At 42.2% G+C, this 21,809-nt stretch overlaps 1 protein-coding gene across 12 annotated transcripts in view; it reads right to left on the bottom strand.

Moving 5' to 3' along the window:
• Nucleotides 1–21,809, bottom strand: part of DAAM2 (dishevelled associated activator of morphogenesis 2) — a 203,572-nt gene that overhangs the window by 164,162 nt on the left and 17,601 nt on the right. For 9 of the 12 annotated variants that reach the window (XM_072035714.1, XM_027454027.3, XM_072035715.1 and 6 more), the window contains one exon: nucleotides 10,821–10,955. The gene's annotated coding sequence lies outside the window, so the exon portion shown is untranslated. Of the gene's footprint in view, nucleotides 1–3,373; nucleotides 3,757–10,820; nucleotides 10,956–21,809 lie in introns of those variants that run through there. The other 3 variants (XM_027454032.3, XM_027454037.3, XM_072035717.1) reach the window with 2 other exon arrangements.

Below are 21,809 nucleotides of genomic sequence, written 5' to 3'. Positions count from 1 at the left end.
TATTCTTTGGGGAACACATTCCTGCAGTAATTCCTTTCCATCTCCACCTTCAGAGCCATTAAATCTTATTTATTTTCCTTCACCAATTCCAAATGATTACAAAAGTAAAGACAGGCAAACAAATCACAGATGAAACCAACCTCTATCACTATCCAGTTTAAAAAATTATCTGTGAAATCTGTTATCAGAGAACAAGGCAGGTTACTATGCTGTCAGCACAGTGAGTCTTTGGCATGCAACTGAGGTTTCAAGTTGTGAGCTTGCTTCTGTTATATAAAGCAAAAGGAAGTTCTACCTACAATGGAGAATAAGGCCAGATCCGGCTCAGCTACAAGAGCATCAGAAACCTTCACAACCTGCGGTAATGTACTGCTCTACAAGAACCAGAAACGTTCTTAGAAAAAGGATTTTACAGTAAGCTTCATTAATTAGACTATGATAATGTGCTCAATGCTGAATGAACAAGAAAACCTGCAAAACAATGACCCAAACTAGTAATATTAGAAACTGAACTGTCAGCAGTTTGTTAAGTAACCATGAGTCTTGCTTTGGCTAGACTCACTCAGCAAAGTTAGTGTCAACGTAAGCAAGTAGTAGACAAGCACTCCAATGGCAGGCACAGAATTCACAGCAGTCACAGACAACATCGTAAGTATCTACTGGTGGGTAAAAACAGCAGTCTCTACTGAAAAAAGCTGTTCAAGGAATCTCTTTAATTTGGCATAGATATAGGTGCTGGTGGGTTGTCACACTTTAAATATCACACACATGTCATTTTAAGCTAATGTTTTGAAGACTCTGGAGGAGTTAACTGCATGACCCCAGCATCAGCCACTGACAGACTTACAGTATGGGCTCTCTGGTACAAAGTAACTCAAAGAAAAACACTCAGGAGCAAAATAAAATACATCCTAAAGTGAATTTCCTAAGAGCACAGTAAAAAACAGGACCAGTCACATCAAACTGTCTCTTCCATGTATAAAACACAGATTTTAATTTGAGATATAAGCAAGTAGGAAAACGGTACTTAGAACTGAAATCAGTTGGAGTAACATATCAAAGTGATCTTGACCAATGGAATAGAGGGGAGATGCAACTGATAAGAGCTTAGCTGAACATCAATGGCTGTGGAGATGACATGCTTTCAATTAATAAATTAGCCTCCTACCAAGAGAAGCATCTGTTAGGGTCAAATGCCTCAGGAAGCCTGTTAGCTTTATGCATCCTCAGTAAACTTGCTCCACTGCCAAGGGGTGCACCATATTCTCCACAATACAAGGGGGACATCTGAGTAATCCCATCACGTAGTTTGCAGGAAGGGAAGGGGAAAAGAAAAGATTCTTCAACAAGTTACTGAAGCTGCAGGCTGACATCTCTGAACTAGTAGGCACCAGTGAGATGAGCTGAAGAGGGAAATCCTTCCCTTGATCCAGTAAATCATCTCGAAGGACCATTCATACATGGGTGTTTAATGAACAAGTGTAAAGAAATTGCTTTTTTTTCCTTATGAAATTCTAATATCTCAAGGATGCATGGACTCACAGTAACTGTTTAACAGTCTCTTGCAGTTAAGAAAGTTGACTTTGCTCTCATACTCCACTGAATCAGCAGATGCAGTAGCAGTCTGAACTCCTCAATGAGGTGCAATAATTGTGAGTCTGAATGACTGGAGTCCATACGGTCATTCAGTTCTTTTAATCTGCTTTGCCCAGCATGCCTCACATTAGGGACTCAAAACGTGCAAATCTTTCCATTCCGCTGCAAGTGATTTTTAAGTAACAGGAATAAAGCCAGACAGAAACACCTTGTTCAAGGCACAGCCAAAGCCCCGGGACATAACAGAAACATCAAGTTCAAATAGATGGTGCATGAGACAGGAACTTGATGGCTCTGGTCCTTCTCTATTCACAGTAGAACTACATTGGTTAAAATAAATAACTTTATTCCTTTCAAAGCCTTTGATTCAAGGAAACACAAATTCCTAGTCCACAGAGCAGCAGAGTGTCATTATACTCATCTAGCCGTGCATATGCAAGCATCATACCCAACAGTATGGTTACTCTACTACTGTATTCTCTAACTCTTCTTCTCTATATACAGAAAGGATATAGCACAATTATTTGCCTCTTGTCCCAGTAGCAGGACCAGAATTTCTATGAAGAACGCTTATGCCAGCCTGAACACGTGCCTTCTTTCCCCAAACTACCTGACAATAAGAGGTTCGGTGACTGGGGTTAAAAGGTCTTAATGTTCAGTTTCTAGGTCTCCAACCTCTGCAGCACGTTTGTGCTAGACATAAAGGATGTTTCTGCATCAGATGCCTAATTCCAGCCTGCAGTTTGAGTAACACTGAGTGAGAGTGCTTCCTTATACCCTACATCAGTAGTAAAATAACATTTATGTCAAGAGACTCTACGCTTTTCCTCTCCTTCTCAACCAGGCTGACCCCACAACATCTTCCAGAAAAGATAGCAGGAACATTATTCAAATTATAATTTCTGAACCTGATCTGATCATCAGAATTTATATTTTTCTTTGTAAGTCAGATTATCACTTTAAAAACAAAGAAACAAAAACTCTTAAGAGAACAAAATTGAAACCACTGACTGCTCTGATTGAATGTTATATGCTGTAATTTTCTGCATGCGTGAAAAATTTCTGTTTTAATTGTTTAAACCACTTTATCTCTGCTTGATTTTTCACGAGTTTTACCAGCTCCCTGGTTTCTTCAAGGTTATGCCAGATGCAGCAACAGCGCCCTCTGTCCAATGCCGAGAAAAATGCATTTAATGCCTCTTTTCCAGAGCTGCCAATGTATTTAGTTAAATCTAAACATACACATGCAACATTTGCTCAGCAGTCCTTCTGCATCCAGATTTCCACCGATAACGCGTTTTTTAAAAGGATTCTTATCCCTGCCGCACGCACCTGACCGCGTTTTAGAAGCGTTTAACACCATATTTGCTTTTACTCTGGAAAAGTAAATGACAAGTCCCTTCAAGCTTCGTGGAAGTCTTTCTTTCAAATCTCCCTCTTTAATCATCTTCACGAGAAAAGCCAATTGCGACTCTTCCCAGCTTTCTTCCCCCCCGTGCAAAAAACACTTGCCGGTTTCCCCTTCCCCACTCGTGCAGCAAAGCGTCAACGCGAAAAGAGGATTGCAAACCAGGAGAGCAAACAGTGACAAATGCTCAAAGATTTTTTTTTTTTTTTACACTTTTGTTTAGCCTCCATGTTTTCCCAGCTGCTCCGCTCAGAAGTCGATTTAAAAAAAAAAAAAAAAAAAAAAAAAGCGGCCTGCTAAAAGCATTACAAATGAAGAGACTGGAAAACTGCAGCCCGGAGAGGAGGATGTGACTTGCGTTTGACTTACCGATTTCATCCAGCTGTGGATTTTCCTGCTCGCTTTTTACAGCCGCTGAGCTCAGCGCTCAGGCACGTCCATCCCGCGTCCGGGAGCCAGGCGGGAGCGCTCAGCTCCTCGCCGCTGGATGCTGCTGAGGGAGCGAGCGGGGCCGCGGCGGCTGCTGCTGCTGCTGCTGCTGCTGCGTGCGCTCGCTCGCTCGCTCGCTCGCTCGCTCGGACCCAGCCCGAGAGGAACTGCTCCCCGGAGCCGGAGCCAGCCCCGAGCCGGCCCCAGCCCCGCTGCAGGGCTGCGGGAGGCAGGAGGCAGGGCCTGCCCCTGCTACCGCGCTGCGCCTTCTTAAAGGGGCCCGCTCCGCACGCCGGCTGCGCGCCCGGGGCGGCAGCCTCGCAGCTCCCGGAGAAGGCTTTCGGGCGCTGCCGTGTGGCCGTGGCCCGCCTGCTTCCCTTCCCTTCCCTTCCCTTCCCTTCCCTTCCCTTCCCTTCCCTTCCCTTCCCTTCCCTTCCCTTCCCTTCCCTTCCCTTCCCTTCCCTTCCCTTCCCTTCCCTTCCCTTCCCTTCCCTTCCCTTCCCTCTCAGGAGTTTGACACCTCCACTCTCACCCTGCGCACCCCTGGCCACATCCCCACGTTTGGTCCCTAAGTGATTTCATCCCCTGTAGTGGAGAGGATGCAGCCTGACTGTTAAAGCCCTGCTTTCCCAGTTTTTCCTCCTTGCTCACTCTTCAGAGAGCTTTAAGGCAGTGTAACCCGCTGCTCCCAGCCTCATTTCTGCTTTCTGACTTCACTTTCAACCGCACCTGATATTAACAGCTAGATTAATACAGGGATTTTTCTGCCCATGTGTGCTGCCGTCTGCAGTGGGAGAAGCCGCATTCTCTGTGAGACAGGAACGCTGAAGTTCAGAGACAGTAACACCATCTGCAAAATCTCTCTGTAACCCCTGGAAATATATGGTTTGCTCTCCGTATGTGTAAGCCATTTGTTTTCATTACAATAACCAAGCTCTCATGCTGACAACACACATCAACACAGCGCAAGGCAAAGTCATATACATACAAATACGTACGGGTGTAACGGTGCAACTGAAAAAGGCAGAGTTACCTGGAAAAATCCCCCTTCAGGTCAGCAGGCCAAACCAAATGAGATGAAGCTGAATCACCCCCATCCTGCCCCTTCTGCACTTACATCCACCAAGCACAGAGAGCACATGAAGGGTACATACTGGATATAACAGCCTGACGTGGTGCCTTTCTGTTCTTTGACCCTATGGTGAAAGGAGGTGGGTGCTAAACAAAGGGAGAATCCAGCCTTTTCAGTGCCAATGGTCCCTCACAAACAGGCTCAGTAGGTATCCGCTAACTACTGGCACGTACACCTTCTGCCCTGTAAGCAAAGTAGCCGCTTAGCCACGCTGCTAAATTATAATCTTCAGCATTAATAGCCTTGTATTAAACCACAGGGACCCATCAGCGTTCCTCTAGCATGAGCTGTGCTATGCTCCTGCCTTTCTCAGCGTAAAGCTTGGGAAAGTTTTACATGATTTACACATGCAAATCAGATGTGATGCACAGCAGATGAGATCTGATGACTGTCAGAGCCCCCTTCCACTCACATTTCCATTGGTCTATTAATCCCCAGTTTGCATTCACAGCTCTGCCCACTGTTTCCTTCATCTCATCCTCTAAGTCCTGCCCCTGCACTCCTCTTCCCCCTTCTGCATGACATTGGTTCTTCTGTAGAGAAGTAGAGACCTTCTCCCTTCCCTTGCCAGTGCTGTCTATCTGGCTTTGTCGCCCCTTTTTCCCCCATCTCCTCAGTTTCTCATAGGAAGAGGAAAGAAGAGCTGAGAGGAGAGGCAGAACTGATTCCTTCTCTTGCTGTCCCTGTGTTGTCCCCTTCGAACAGCAAAGGACCTGGAGCCAGAGCGCTGTACCCAGCTGGGAACGAACCTGCAGCAGCAGGCCAAGGGACAAAGGCTAGATGGGTTCACATTACCAGCACAACCTCACTTAGAGCACTCTGCCATTTATTATGATACAGCGTAGTGAGATAAATGGCCTTTGTCTTGATCATTAGTTAAAAGTTAACAACACTCTCATCTTTAAGGCAAAGCTCATGCTCCAGTTGATATTTCAGCTAAGGTTAGGCCGATATGTTCAAAACAGCTAGGCAGTCTGCCTACAAGAAGGCAGTTAGCTGCTGCAGCAGATGGGGATCTGAATGGCAAAAAAACGATGATGGAGAGAAACTGGGCCTTGGGGGGAGTGAAAGCGGTGCTCTATCACTCTGCACACACGAAACAGGAACGTGCAAAACACCAGAAAGCACCCAGCAGGAAACAGGCGTGTGCCATTGGACTAGAATGATCGAACCACTATAAATGTTAAGATAAATTAAGAATATCTGCTATTCCTTACATATGTTGTTCCTTAGAGTCCTTATAAACCCATGCGAAAGCCGTCCCCCCTCTCTCACCGCAGCATCTGGATGTTCCATTGACAGAGCATTGTCTAATGGTTACAGCACAACTCCTGGTTTCTATTACTGGCTGCAGGAGAAACGTGTGGTATATTAAATAAAATAAAGGACACAGCATTCAGATCCTGCTGCACGCTTCGATATTCAGTCAGAACTACATTCAACTAGATAAATCATTGATCCTTTCTGTGACCGCTTCCCCAAAACAGAAAAGTACATTAAACTGGGGTGTTATATAATTCAGTACTTGTATTAATAACAGCCCGGGATGAAGGCTGCTGGAGAAGCCAGCTTTTTTATTAGTACAGACTGAACTGCAGATACCTCAGTGAAAGCTGAAATGTGTTGTAGTTTGCAAAAATGTTTAATTCTGCAGAGTAATCCCCTTGCACAAGAGGTGACCTTCAATAGTAAGTATTTTGGTGTGTTCAGCTTACAGGGGACAAATTCAGAAGCTACCAAGCAAGAAAACTGACATTGCTTTCTCTGAGCAGCATATGACATAGTTTCTATGTCCCAGGACTGCACAAATGTACTTACACAGGCAGTTCCTCTAGAATTTAGGAATAAAACCATCAAAGCATTTTTAGGCTCTGACCATCAAAGTGAGAAACAAAAGCTATAGTATTATTTATGGAGAGTGACAGACTCCATGGATGAAGCCCACAAAGTACTGGCCCCACTGACAACACCAAACCAAAGACTTTCCCCCCAGTTTCTTACTTTCTCGTGTTTTATTTATTTATTTATTTATTATTATTGCTCCCTTGTGTGAAAAATACCGGTCCCAAACTGCAGACATTCAGCCCTCAAAAACTCACATCTAATTGCTCTGAACTGGAAGAAGCAAATGGGTCAAACATCTATATAGATTTAAACAGAGCCCTTTGGGGGCCCTGAAAGGAATGAAAAGACAAGGGTAAAGGGACATCCCAAACAAAAGAGATGATGTGCTGCTCAAAAACAGATTCCTTGTAGAATGCAGAAGCAAAAGCTTCTGTAAGATGTCGCTCCACCTCTGGAAATCTAAATTGTTTGTCTGATTCATTGTTAACACAAAAGGACACGGGTATATTAATCTAACAACAACAGTGCCCATTGTGAGAGCAGACCCAGTGCCAGGCTGCCTGTTCCATCTGACAATGAGATTAAACACCATAGCTCTGTGAGCTCGGCTGCCTTCCATGCCTGACACCACCACCCAGTGCAGATACAGGGTCAAAGGCTTCTTCTGCTCAGTCACCACAGGCTACAGAATTAGTAGGGTTTTCACGCCCTCCCTACTACAGATGTTATTTCTGCATGTCTGCCAGTCTCTGAAATGCCACACAATATTTTGCACATCTCTTGAGTGTGCCATGCAGGGTAAATTTATTTTTTTTAATTTATTATTTGCTTTTATTTATTTTTATTAGTAGTATGCAGTGACATAGGATGTAGCATGGGTGACGGGACACAACTACCCTAATCACAGAACCACAGGAGATTGTCCCCTATCTCTGAGGGGCTGAAACAAGGAGTATATAGTCAGTACAATACAGACATGCATATACATTCTTTTAGATAATATAATTCTTCTAAAATTCTTTAAAACTGTTTTTATCTTTGGGTTCAAACCAGACCATCAGATCTGAGGCTTAAATTCCACACCCACTGACTTTCTGACAACTGAGGATGGGGAGTATACATACACAATTCTGGGGTATATAAATTTCAGATAAGAGCTTTTGAACCCTAACCCACGTTATTGTGTTAATCCAGAAGTTTGAGAACATGTTTTGAACTTTAAAAAAGTAGGAATCTGGACAATGCTCATCTGAAATAATAGTCATTATTAATTGAAAAATTAAAATATTAATTGAAAATTAAAATTATTAAAGACATGAGATTGCATTTCACCTGATTAATAACAATATACGTACATACATGTGTATGTGTATATTTACATATGTGCACACATGTAGATGTTTGAGTAAAACTGTGACAGAGCCTATTGCTATTTAAGTTAGCTTGCATCTGATGCATTGTATTCCTGACACTGTGGAAAACTATTTTTTCCTTGTATTCATTTTATTTCCTTTCACTTGTGTGCATATTCATTTATTTCCTTTTATTTACATCCATGGATTTGTTTAGCTGCATGGCAGGGAGGGACTCAAGAGCTTGTTCTAAGTTTTGGAAGCATTTACGGAACGTCTGATATTGTATTGACCATCACTGAATTAGCAATGACAAAGACCACTGTGTCTTGTTCCAAACAAGAACAGACATTAAAACAGCCAGAAACATAGGTGTTCTGTAGCTATGAATACACAGACCTCAGTGACCTTCAAAAAAAAAAAGTCAAAGCAAAGTCTATGTGAAGGAACTAGTAGCTGGAAATGTACATGGTACAAAAAAAAAATCAATGAAGTTTCAAAAGTTGGGAAAGGCAAAGGATATTTCTACTTTTTAATTTGTGACAGGATCTAGGCCATATCTCTATCTTTGGTTGAATTCTGGCTAGCACAAGACCACAGTAAAGAAGTAATTGCTGTTTTTAAATTGGCCTGCTGTCTTTGCAGTCTATAACTGATCAAGGTACATTAAGATTGATGCCAGCTTAGAACAGTTCTGGATTTTGTAAAGGACTCGTGGCTCTTGAAACAGCTGTTCAGCAGACAGGGAGCTCCAGCTAAATATGCTTTTCTTTACACTACTAGTGACGGAGCTATCACACTGCTCCTATTCTGCCTAGGAACACTCTTCCTTCAAAAGTGACTTCAAGGTTGCCAGTTCTTCTAAGAGCTTTGTAGCACCTCAGAGGAAGTAAGCAGCTGGAGGAACAAGTCCTGGTTCCACCTGTGATGCCAGGCAGGGAACAACGTTTGCTTATTGTGTATTCTTTGCAGAAGAGCAAGAGGGATTATTAGTTATGGTCAGTGCAGCTTGCTAAACTTAGATTATTCATATCCTCTGAAGTTTACATGCAAACTAATTGGCAGCACTGATCCCTTAGTAAGAAGCTGAAATCAATTAGGAAGCCAGCTGACCTTATTACAGCAATTAATTACAAATGACATTTAGTCTCAGTACTCAATGGCCAAGCTCTTTATTCTGGCTTTTGAGGCTTTGGCTGTTTTTTCTTTTTCCTCTGTTGCACCATGGCTAACCCACCCTGATTTTCCTGGACATAACTTCCATCACATAGAAGCTGCCCTAATTTGTGACACACACTTTCCTGGAGAATACTTGGCTTTCTTTACAGGAATTCCTGTATGCTTAGGAGTCCTGGAAATGGGACAAAGTTCCTACGGAAATGTGGCTCCTTACTTTTCAGCAAAGGATGCTGAGTTGCTCTCTTGGAAACCTCCTTGACTGTAAAGGGTGAAGGCTGTGGAGAAGAAGGGTGTAAGCCATCTTTGTTGGACTTGGCAAGACAGTGAAGCTCACTGGGAATGAAGAGCACCCATGCTCTAGTGGGGTGCTGAATGGTATGTGTGTGATTACCAGCAAGACTGAGTTGCTCTGGAGACAAAAAATGCATTGCTCTCTCTGTGAAGCAGTTGACTGGGATATGAAGAGGGACACACCCAGGTTTTGCAAGGTTTAATTCCATCAGTGGCAGCTTGAGCCAGAAGATTTGGCATATGCCAAGAAAGCAGCATATATTTAACGAGGTACTGGCCTTGATTCTTTGTAAGAGGTACATACATATACTGGGCTCCTAAAAGCACTCTTTGTTCCTGAACCACTACACATGCCAGAAAACAAACTGGTCACCTCGAGGGATGCAGCTAATAGAGAATTAACTAGTTTTCCACAAGATTTCAAAGACATAAAATGCTAATGATTTAAAATTATGTGGTGTAAACATGTTCCTCTTCAATACATATTCATATACACCTAGGAAAATAAAGCTGTGAGCAAAACATCATACTTTGTTTTAGGCAACAGAATCTGAAGTTTAGCATTTGTATTTTTTTCTGTCAGCTGTTTCTGAGGTTCTAAAATTTGGGTTCTCCCCATTTAAAATATCGAAAAAAGGGCAGGATTATGCTTCTGGAGACAACTGCAGAAGACTTACTGCTCAATTCAGCAGAAGTATGATTGAGCTTGAGCCCTGACAACTGATTCACCACTGCCCTACTACTTGATATACTCCTTTACATCCACTGAAGCATGCACCATCACCCACACAACCTCACAGTATTTTGGATCCTGTACAGTGGAAATATTACGTGAAAGAGGTTTCACACTTTTTTTTTTTCCTGTGATTGCTGCAAGCACTATGAAAGAAACAGAAAGGATGCTGAAAATGATGAGGTGTTAGGTATAATCAGACTTGGCACACAAACTGAATACACAAACTCTTCTTAATAGACTGAAGCTCTGAAGGATTCTAAATTGCACTCAGGAGGAAGATGCTGACATTAAGTTTTCTTCTAATTGGTGGTCACTGTAGAAGAATAGAGGAGTGAAAAAGGAAGGAAAGAGGGAAATTAGAGCATAAAATCAAGAACATGACTAAATTACCATTTCAAATGTGCTTATTTACAAGACTTAGAAGAAAGTTAACTTATGAGAAATGCCTCCAGTTTAGATTAATTCTAATCAAAACAAGGTTGTTATGTTGTCCCTCAAACTGAGTGACGGCACGACTAACACTTGTAGCATAGCCTGGATTCAAGTTCTGTTCTATTTTATTTAAATGACATGGTAAAGAGAACAGAAGGGGTAGGAGTTTACAATTTTGATGACATTAGGAGTTACATTGCTTCCAAACACACCTGGCTTGTATATAGTTAGGGACAGTAAGTGTTTGCTGTAACCTTGCTGTGTTGAAAACCACCTTGCAATCAGTGGAAGATCCTTCTTGCCTGCGGAATGTAGGTTTTATCATGAAAGATAAACAGAACAAAAAGTGACAGCTAAAATCCCATTCCCAGTATTTTTAGGATTTCTACTCCCATGCCCATCCTGTAAATCAGAACTAACCTGGATGATCTGTGTAGTTTCTGATTTGTTCTTCTCTCTCTGTATAGTTCTGTGTTCAGTTCAAGGCCTTGTCACGTAGGAAAACTTCACCTTCAGATGACTTAGTACAGCTGCTGCGACAGTAGAGATGGTTTTCTGGAGAAACAATTACAGATACATAGTTTGTTAGCTTTCTATCAATATAAAAGGCATCTACAATGTTTCAGTGACTCTGAAATGAAATTACAGAAGAAATGTGTACAGAAGTTCCAGTATGGCCTCTATTAACTTCAGTAAAGGGTTGGCCTTCCAGTGTTTTGGTGGAATCACTTTGTCTGAAAACAGAATGATTGATATGTACATACTTGGTATAAGAAGATTCAGGCAGTGGGTGCTATTTGGGTGCTATCAATTGCATCTGCATTGTAGCAAAACTGTCAATTGGTTACTCAACCCTTATCTTTGAGTGTGAGGAAATGATCCTAAGTGATCATTGTTAGAAGAAAAAAAAAGTCCTTGCAGTGTGATTAACATACACAAAGATGGTTTTCAGCTGACAGAGAGCTATTGGCTCTGACTTCTTGTATCAGCTGCTCTAGAGAAATGACTTCGAACATTTAGGAGAAGAGATCTGTTATGAATTTATTACTTTTATCAGTCAGCTAATTTTCTTGTTATTGTTTTGTTGGTTATTCCCCCCCCTTCCCCCCCCCCCCCCTTTTTTTTGGTATTATTAAAGCCAAATGATTATGCTCCAAGACATTCCACAATTGCTGCTGTACTGTCATTTTAGGAAATGCCATTAAAGTGACCTTCTCTTTGTTTGCTTCCCATGGCATTTAACTAAGCTGTTTTAAGAGAAACATCATTAAAATCATCAGTTATTCCGTGGGTGCATTAACTTTATTCATAGAAACTGAAGTCTTTGGGGGGCCTTGTTTTCACTTCACTAACCTAATTTTCCACTGAAGAAACAGTATCAGTTTTAACACAGATTCGTCAACATGGGGCAAACTCAGGATTTATTTGTTTATCTATTTCTTTGAGAACTTGGTACTGATGAAAGATGACACATTAGAAACTTGAGAGAGTGAGGTCCTCTACTCAACCTCCAATTATATATAGCACAAGAAGCAATTCTACATGTCCTCCAGAAACCTTTCACCACAGTTTCTCATTTTTGCCCTGAAATAACTTATTTTAAGAGGACATAGGACAGGACATCCCAAATAGTACTTGGTCTTGCTCATAAGTGCCACCTGTGATCATAGTTGTTTTGACTCAGTCATAAGAAAAAAACAAGTAAGACTCACTGAACAGCTGAGGTTGGAAGAGACCTTTGGCAATCGTCTACTCCAAAGCCCCTGCTCAAAGAAGGGGCAACAAAAGCAGGTTGCTTAGGGCACCATCCCATCAGGTTTTGAGAGTCTCCATGCATGGTGCCTCCACAACCTCTCTGGGCAGCCTGTTCCAGTGTTCGATTACCCTCACAGTAAAAGAATGTTGTTTTTATTTGTATTGTTTTGTTTTTAATGTTTGAATGGAATTTCCTGTATTTCAATTAGTGCCCATTAACTCCTGCCCTGTCTCGGGGCACCACTGAGAAGCATCTCATTACATCTGCTTTACTCCTCCCCATCAGCTATTTATATACATGGATAAGACCTCTTTAAGCCTTTTCTTCTCCAGGATAAACAGCTTCATCTCTCCCAGCTTCTCCTCCTATATCAGATGCTCCAGACTCTTAATCATCTTCACAGACCATTGTTGGACTCTTTCTGGTATGTCCAGGTCTCTCTGCTGAAGGTTATCTCCTCTCATTCCTTGTATTAGTACTTTATGAGTCAGTCTATCCTGATATTCCCTTAAGAGCTATCCTTAGCCACGTGATTCACATGGCATTATATCTTCTCATCCATGAGTCTGAAAGTAGGGTAGCTTACCCTATGACACCTGCAATTGTAACAATTTTCCATTCTGATCCACTGAAACTGAATGTGAACAGCTGACCACATTTGTTTTGCCACAAGTAATAATTAGAAGCTTATTTATCAAGCAGACCTGCTTATTTCTACAGCATTGTTGACGATCATGCTGTTTGATTCTGCATTTGTACCTTTGCATCTGTCAGTGACACAGGATCTCACTACCCAATCACATGACCTTTACACGTTTTTCAAAAGCCTTCTGCTCATATTTTAGCCATGTCAACATGTAGCCACATAACTAAATCCTATCCTAACTTGTGACAGTGTTTCTACAATACCTATCGTCCCCTAAAAGAAGTGAGCAAAGGAAACATGAATAAATACATGACTCAACAAAGTAAAGTGGCAGAAATTAAAACCTTTGATAATACCAAGTAAGCATACAGATTTTTTTACTGGGATAAGTTGAGCAACTCACTCATGGCTCAACCACTTATGAATAATGTGGTCATCCTAAACACACAGAAATAAAAACTTTACAGCATCTTACAGCTGTGTTCATTCATTCATTCACTCACTCTTTCTTTGTCTCACAACTCTATAAAACCCATTCCTCATCTCGACAAAGAGAGTCGAAATACTCTGTTTAGATTTTCAGCCAGTGGTACAGCCACTGGTATTTCTATTAATTAATCTGGATGGCTGGAAAAACACAATTTTCTTTTTTTCTTAAGCCACTCAATCCATAATAAGACATCTCATTTGAGACCACAACTCTGTAGGAGGAGGCTAGATTTAATGCAAGGGAGACGGGACCTGATGCCAAGATTCTCTATCCACTTCTCTCCTTGACTCCCTCATGCTGTTGAAAAAATTACTTGGGGATATGGGGTAATTTTTCAACAAGGCAGGATGAGTTTGCCTTGGAAAGTGTGTTGGTATTTGTTCATCCCCAGCTGAATTGTGTAGTGAATTTGAGAAATTATGATTCTGTATGTGTCACCGCAAGAGAAAACTCATCAGTAAAGTGCAACCTCTTTGACTAGTCTTCACTAACTTGAACATTTTTCCATGCATCTGAGCAGTCAGAGGAATAGATAAACCTTAAGATTTTTGTTGTTGTTGTTGCCACATCCAAATCATGAAGCTAATTCTCCACCTTTTCCTCTGCTCCAGTGCCAGCATAACAGGTCAATATTCCTTTACCATAAGGGGAAGCAAAGAATTTGTCTTCAGATGCCCAATCTGCTCCCCAGTGCTGTTCCAGGAACACAAGTATATTCCAGAAAGCTTCCCTGTTTCAGCTTTCACTATTGCTATGGCTTCTGGAAAACAGATGTACCATAGACATAGATATTTTATCACTTCTGTGCAAATGATTTTTTTTTTTTTTTCTGGTTAGAGAGCCAATGCAACAAAACTCCCAGTTCTACAACATACGCCTAATACCTTATACAACCTTCTATCCATCCTGTCCTTCAAGTTAAGTCTAATAAATGAGCGTTCAAAGCTGGGGAAAAGGCATGAAGAGCATTCCCATTAATTCTGCATCTTTTCAAAGGAGCAAGCTGCAGGCCTAACCCCAAGCGACCGGGAAAGTGGAAAAACCCTGGCACCAAGTCCCCATCTTCCTAACACAACACGTAACAGGACTAGGATGTAACATCTGAGAAGAACAAGCAACAGGCACGCTTCTGTGTAGTCCTCATTCATCGCAAAGAAAGCTCCTGCCTCAGCTGACACTGGGGCAGTGTACCCCTGGGGCTTAAGAAGCATTGCCTGGCGCATTATCCATATGCAGTCCTAAGTGATTTTCTCAAAACAGCTGGTGGAGATGGAGCAGAGAAAGAGTGGTTTAATGCCAAATTTCTTCACTTGATGCAAATATCAACCCCCTTGAGTACCAATTTGGCATTCCTCAGCACAGACACACTCTGCTTTTGAAATATTTACCTTTCCTTTATTTTATAACCTTAAGAAAATGCTGGGAGGAATGTGAACTGTTTTGTTTTTTGTCTTCCTATGACGGCAGAGATTTATTTATAGCTAGGAACTGGAGGACAGTTCTCACGTGGCTGCTGAAAATTAAAACAGCATGTAGGGTTTTGTTTTGTTTTGCTTTTATGCTTTTGCCGCTACAATCTCTCCCTGCGTTCCCTAAACCCATGTTATTGTAACCAGAGCCACATTTTGCATTGCTACAATTGCAGGGTTATGTAAATTCCAAAGGCTTTAAAGGAAAGGGCCTGCAGATTCTGCTCTCAGCCTAGGGAAGTTGACACACACAGTTATGCCCAACATCTAGGGAGAGGCAAAGGCATTCAAAAACTATCAACAGACAGGAAACACAAGTCTCAACCTCAGCATCGACTTGACGTTTTCTAAATCTTTTAGAACTTGCTGCTTTCCGTTACATTGGTTGTTCTCTAATTTTCAGTGTTGTGTTTTGCTATGGCAAGGGAATTTTCCTTCTACCACTCTCGCATGTCCTCTCTTGCTTTCCACTAGTACACACCAGTTTGTCTAGGAGAGCCAGCAACAGAAAGCTCTACAGTTACAAACAATCCAGGCTCAAGGAGACATTTTTATAGTTATGAAACTGCAACACATTGACTAGGATTACTTTATTCATGAACAGTTTTAGATTAAAAATAAAATTACACTAAAAAGAGAAAAAGCATACTCATGAAAGACAGCAATAGAACAAGGAGTATGCATCTGACCACTGCACGAGAAGCATCCCTACTTTACAGCAAGTAGGGTAGGAGCAAGTGTGATACATGGTGCACGTCCGTGTTTGCCTGAGTAACCAAGCTGTAATGCTGACTCTAGCTGTGCATTTCTGTGTGGGCATGGGCAAGCCAATTCTTGTTTCTGACTCTCTAAAAGAGGGATAATAACGCCTGACTCAGAGTCAATATCAGAAGGCTTTGTGCAAGCTCGTCTTCTCCAGTTCCAGTATTAGACAACTCAGCTAAACAAGAAAAATATTTAGCATGCTTCTCCAGCCTTGCTTCTTGTTCAGCTCTAAATCACCACTCGTCAAGTTCCACTGAAACCTCAGAAAAAAACCTAGATCACATTATCTGTGAAGTATGTGGAGGTTTTGCACAGTATGGTGCACCCTGTTCACAGAAACATGTTAGTGAGAGCTCAGGGGAATTACTGCATTTGTGCAAAGGAGCAGACAGAACTCCCCAACAAATTCAGCTTACACACACAGAAGGATGAGGCTGTGACACTACTCCAGCATGCTGCTTTCTACACTTGTTGAATTTTCCAGGCAACCTCAATCTTAGCGCAGCAGGTATGGAAAAGCAGGGGTTGCTGCATTGTTTACCCATCTCTTGTACCACATGGAGCTAGTCACAGTAAGTTGTCAGGAAAGTAACCAAGAAGCACTGCCTCACAGCCAGGTAGGTCAGTGCCAAGCCAACGTATGAAGAGACAGTCCAAGCAACTCCCAAGCTGTGGTATTTTAAAAACAGTCACTGCACTGGAAGAGATGACCTCAGTAGCAGACAATAGTCCCTACTCAGCTGGTACTTACCATTGCTACACAGGTAGTGATAGCTGTTCTTGCCAAAGTGTAGCTGTTTAAATCTTAAGAAAGATGAGACCCATTACTGGAGCTGCAGCTACAGAGGACACCCACATCACAAACTGTACAAAATTAGAATGTAAAAACTGAAGGATCCACAAGTAATTAATATTTCTTGTAAATGTGGTCCTGAAGTTGGCCCAGTAGAAAATAACTCCCAGACACAGAGAGGTGGAGTCCAAGAGATGATCTATATCAATTTCTTTTTGAAAGAGGACAGTTTGTTAAGGGTCTGTGGAGAGTCAGAAACAAGCAGCCAGAGGACAAACAGAAACCAGAAATAAAAGGCAGCTGTATTAAACTGTGTCCCACTCATAGTGTGCCTCATGACAAGTACCTGAGAACTACACATTTTGCTACACAAACCTTTAATCCTTACCTCAGAGATGACTAATTTAGTGCTCCAAAGCACTGTGAAGCACAGGCAAGAAACTTTGATACCCCATTAATATCAAATTCCTCTCAGATTTCAGTCTTAAACCTGCATCAAAGTTTATATAAGCCTCTAAATTACCAGCACTGCTTCCTATAGACATTGGTCTCTCATCCAAGTATTAAGAAAGGTGGAGGTTGCTTGGCTTTTGGTACTTGAAAAGTGTGCAGCCTGTAATTAATGGCCAAAGCCCAAAGCAGCAGCATCGCTCCCATCTACAGCTCATTTGTTTGCTTGAGTAAACAAAACCCTTCCTTCCCTTCCATGTACTTTGACAGATACTGCTTGGCTCAGCACAGTTAGCAAAGCAGGCAGGACAAGGGGCCACTTAGTCAGCTCTGTGACACCATTTGCCAGCTGGAGACCTCCAATAGCTGACACAGTCCAAGCAAGGCAAAAAATCATAAAGTGCTAATAAACGTAACCACACTGACTCTTTGATACAGCACACAGGCCTGATGAAACAGGAATATAATGAAATCTTCCTACTGATACCAAATGGCAATAAGAAAATGAAAGGCCTGTGTCAGCCCTGTGGTTCAGTGTGGTGGGGTCTGGTTAGGCCATATTAGATTCTCAGGACTATCATGTTCCACTGCTGGGTAAAGGAAGAAGGACAGAAAGAAATAACAGTTGTGACTATATGGATAGAAGGTGCATGTGTGCGTGTGCAAGGAAAGCTAAAAAAACAAAACATGAAATGTTCTAATGCTCTCTAATGATGTAACTCAGGTGAGCTGCACATCATCCTCCAAGCAGCAGACTTCTCTTATCCTCTGTCCTTGCTGCAATCAGCTACACCCAAAAATATCTGGAGGGAAAATTATATCTGACACAGCCATGTTAAAAATGACCCAAACTAAGAAGTGGCAACTCTGAGGGTGTGGGAAAGTCTGCAAACAAATCACTGGGTGTGTCAGATACGCAGACGCTAATATAATGCGGTGATTACTGTGTCTCCTCAGTGAATATGTAAAAGTTAGCTTGGTGTTTTAAGAACCACGCACAGTGACCGATAAACAAACTTAAGTCTGGCTGTGTTTACCCAGGAGTAGTACAACGTTGACTGTAACCCCAAGGCTTCATGGGACACTCAGAACATAACTCAAGTCCAGAGATCCCGAACAAATCCAGCTTGGCATCTTTGATACATGGAGACTTCTTAGACTATTTCAAGGTATCACTGAACTGGGAGAAGTGCTTTTTGTGATACCCACCAGTACATTTGTTGGGGAACTTCACTGTAGCTACAGTGCTCACCATTCCCCATTTTATCAGCCTCATAAGATATAGACTGTGTGATCCAATCAAATGGCCAAATCAGGCACTAGAAACAAGCCCCCAAAACTTTGGTGTGAAATTCAGCTTTAGAAATCCAAATGCAACTATAGGAACCTAGGGAACTCATGAACTTATGGCTATGCAGTTTAAACAGGAAACATACAAAATACAGCTTATGCATTCACACAGCCTGGGCTGTTTCATTACAAACAGGTGGGCAGGTACACAAACAAATAGATAACACATTGGAAAGCACATATCCTGACATGTGCAAACACCTAAGGACAATTAATAGTAGTGGCCAGCCAGCAGAAGCAAGCCCAAGATAGAAAAAGGTGGATTTTTAATGGAAGTCTTGAGGATATTTCCTATTTCTCTGGAGGTGTTGTCATCAAGTCTGGCAACAAATTGTCAAGCGCCCTCTAGCTTCTTTGTGAATTATATTTATTCCTGAAAGAGCTAAAGAATCCCAAAAGACCATGACTAACGAGCACTCCAAGGGATATCTGAAGTCTCTCCATATCCCTCGTACACTGTGTGTAACCATTCAGTATTGAGTACCCAGAACTGAACACGGCGTTTCCAGCGCTGTTTCATCATATCTCAGAGACATACTTCCTCAGCAGGCTATTTGGATCAAAGACTTAAGGCAACATCCCTGAAAGACAAGACAAGGCAACACACAGGGGAGACTTTTTCACCATCTGTGTCCATTTTAATTTGCTGCACTCCCATATGTCACCAGGGGCTGTAGGATGTTCAATTGGATCCTGTGTCATGTGCATTCATGGGAGTATAGGACAACAAGGTCTTCATGTCCTGTTTCCTACAGCCTCAGACAATGCAGCCCAGGAGACTCCACAGAACATTTATCCCACTAATGTCACACATCAACTTTCCAAACGACCAGTGAGAAGTAGAATAAGGTAAGTTTTATGGCCTGAAGTGAGGCAGCCATTCTCATTCTTAGTTTAAAGCAGCTGACAATGACAAATTAGGCATTTTACAGAGGTAAAATGTACAGAGGTATAGTATCATTTCCCTGATCTTTGATACCTGATTATAGAGAGCATAATTTCTTATTTGAAGAAGAATGCTCTATGGATAAAAATACATAAATCTGTGGATATTATATCTGAAAAGTGAGAAAAAGCAAAATACTGATGTGCACATAATCTGAATTGTAGGTGCAGACAAGTCCGTTCCTCCAGTTAGCTCTGTTGACATATCTTGCAAAAATCAAGGCCAGTAACTGAAAAATTAATTCTCAAGTCTGATGAAGCAGTTTTCTTCAACCACTTTTTATGAAAAGTACAGTGATACAATATTTTTATATTGATGTTTTATATTAGGTCAACTCCAGTTTGTATTTACAGTAAGTATTTTCTTAGATAAGGCTCCCATTTCACAGTAGCTTAGCTACACTAACAGATGTGTAAATCAGAAAGAGTATGGGCCTCTAGAGATGGCCCAATAGATGTGAACATACTAAACATCACCATTGTAAGTAAGCAGGAGATGAGGCAGTGTGGAGTTGCCTGCTAAATTTTGCCTCTGTTTAAACATAAAATGTGTCACAAAGGGCACAGTTGGACATTTATAGCTTAACACATGTCCCCCAGCAGGTACATGAAGCTACTCTAGATAAGCCCAGACACAGCTGGAAAACAGTTCATGGGTCCCCCAAGGCAAATTTCACCTAGTCAGAAAATGCATCTGTTTTTCTCCCTATAACGTAGCAATGGTGAGTGCCAAAGACTTTGTAACATTCACACAGGCTGCCTGAATCCTGCTGACGATGAAAGGCTAAGGTCAAGCTTTGTACTTCTGGCATTGGCAACACATTTCAGGGCCTCTAAAACAGAGTCAGAGAAATTCACTCATTGGGATGCCTGACCCTCAGGGCAGTAAAAGTATGAAACAAGCAAGGAGGGCAAGTTCATATCTCAGTAGGGCACAGTTGGAAGACAGTTCATATTGGCAGGGCCCTAGCATGGTTATTACTCTACCCCTGCATAACAGTGCAGGAAGATGCTGACAGATCAGAGCACAGGCGAGAACAAAACCAACTGTCTCTCTGTGCATTCAGCTGTTAGAAACATAGTTTAATTGGTTCCCTCTGTATACACGGCTGCAAAAGTAGCAAAGGACTAACGTCCCCTCATGTTTGGTCAAGATCTTGCTTTCTTTCATCTGTTGTGCAGATGCTGATGGGGTCGCCTGCCTGGAGGGGGTCAGGATTCTGCCAAATGGATTTAAGCAGGGTACTCACAGTCCAGGCATCTCAGCTTAATAGCCAGTGACTCAGTGAGAAAACCAAGACTGTCTGCACAAAAGGATGGCTCCATTCCTGACAACATTTGTAAGAAAGAATGACACCCTGACAAACCCTCTCTGCAATTTTGTGCTGTTTAATCTAACAAGTAAACCCATTCTACCTAGTTAGAGCAGGTCTCTTACAAGCAGTCATTACTGGAAGTACCTAAGTGTGAGTACCACTCTCAGTGCAGGCAAAAGCCTAAATGAAGGGTGGAGGTGGTAAAGAGAAGAATTGGGAAATATAAGTAGATGCTTTGGGGGGGGCAGAACATAGGTTTAGGAGAAGAAAGGAAGGGGAGGAGTGCAAATCCTTTGCAGTAGGGTGATACACTTGTATTCTAGAAGCAGAGTTTGGGTGAATACATGGCTTACCTAAAAGGCAGGAGACAAAAGATAACAATGATAAAGGTGGTGTTACAATATTTTAGTTAATTGCCATGCCTTCATCAAAGTAACATGTCAGAGGATATAGAATCATAGAATATCCTGAGTTGGAAGGGACCCTTAAGGATCATCAAGTCCAACTCTTGACACCGCACAGGTCTACCCAAAAGTTCAGACCATGTGACTAAGTGCACAGTCCAATCTCTTCTTAAATTCAGTCAGGCTCGGTGCAGTGACCACTTCCCTGGGGAGCCTGTTCCAGTGTGCAACCACTCTCTCTGTGAAGAACTTCCTCCTGATGTCAAGCCTAAACTTCCCCTGCCTCAGCTTAACCCCGTTCCCGCGGGTCCTGTCGCTGGTGTTAATGGAGAAAAGGTCTCCTGCCTCTCGACACCCCCTTACGAGGAAGTTGTAGACTGCGATGAGGTCTCCCCTCAGCCTCCTCTTCTCCAGGCTGAACAGGCCCAGTGCCCTCAGCCGTTCCTCGTACGTCTTCCCCTCCAGGCCTTTCACCATCTTCGTAGCCCTCCTCTGGACACTCTCCAACAGTTTCGTGTCCTTTTCATACTGTGGTGCCCAGAACTGCACACAGTACTCGAGGTGAGGCCGCACCAGCGCAGAGTAGAGCGGGACAATCACCTCCCTCGACCTACTAGCGATGCCGTGCTTGATGCACCCCAGGACACGGTTAGCCCTCCTGGCTGCCAGGGCACACTGCTGGCTCATATTGAACTTGCTGTCTACCACGACCATACACATAACTGAAAAATAAAAAGGAGGAGGGGGTGTCTAACCTACCTGCAATGAGAGTGTTTATACAATAGTGCAGACTCCTGTCAGGTTGCAGGCATCTGAATAAGCCATGCTTCAGTTTCATGGAGTGCTAAGTCCATTAATATTTGTAAAGTGCTTGGAAATTTTTCAAAGGAAACTGCTGAATGGAAAAATAAATTGCTAACTATATAAAATCTCTTCCCTTTATCCTCACACATTGATATAATGTAAGATTGAAGACAATATTCTCATGGTTTAACTTATGCTGGTTAAATAGAGCATTGCTTCAG

This window comes from Anas platyrhynchos, chromosome 3, assembly GCF_047663525.1.
Source record: "Anas platyrhynchos isolate ZD024472 breed Pekin duck chromosome 3, IASCAAS_PekinDuck_T2T, whole genome shotgun sequence".
Classification (NCBI taxonomy): domain Eukaryota; kingdom Metazoa; phylum Chordata; class Aves; order Anseriformes; family Anatidae; genus Anas; species Anas platyrhynchos.
This window is presented reverse-complemented; position numbering and strand designations above follow the sequence as displayed.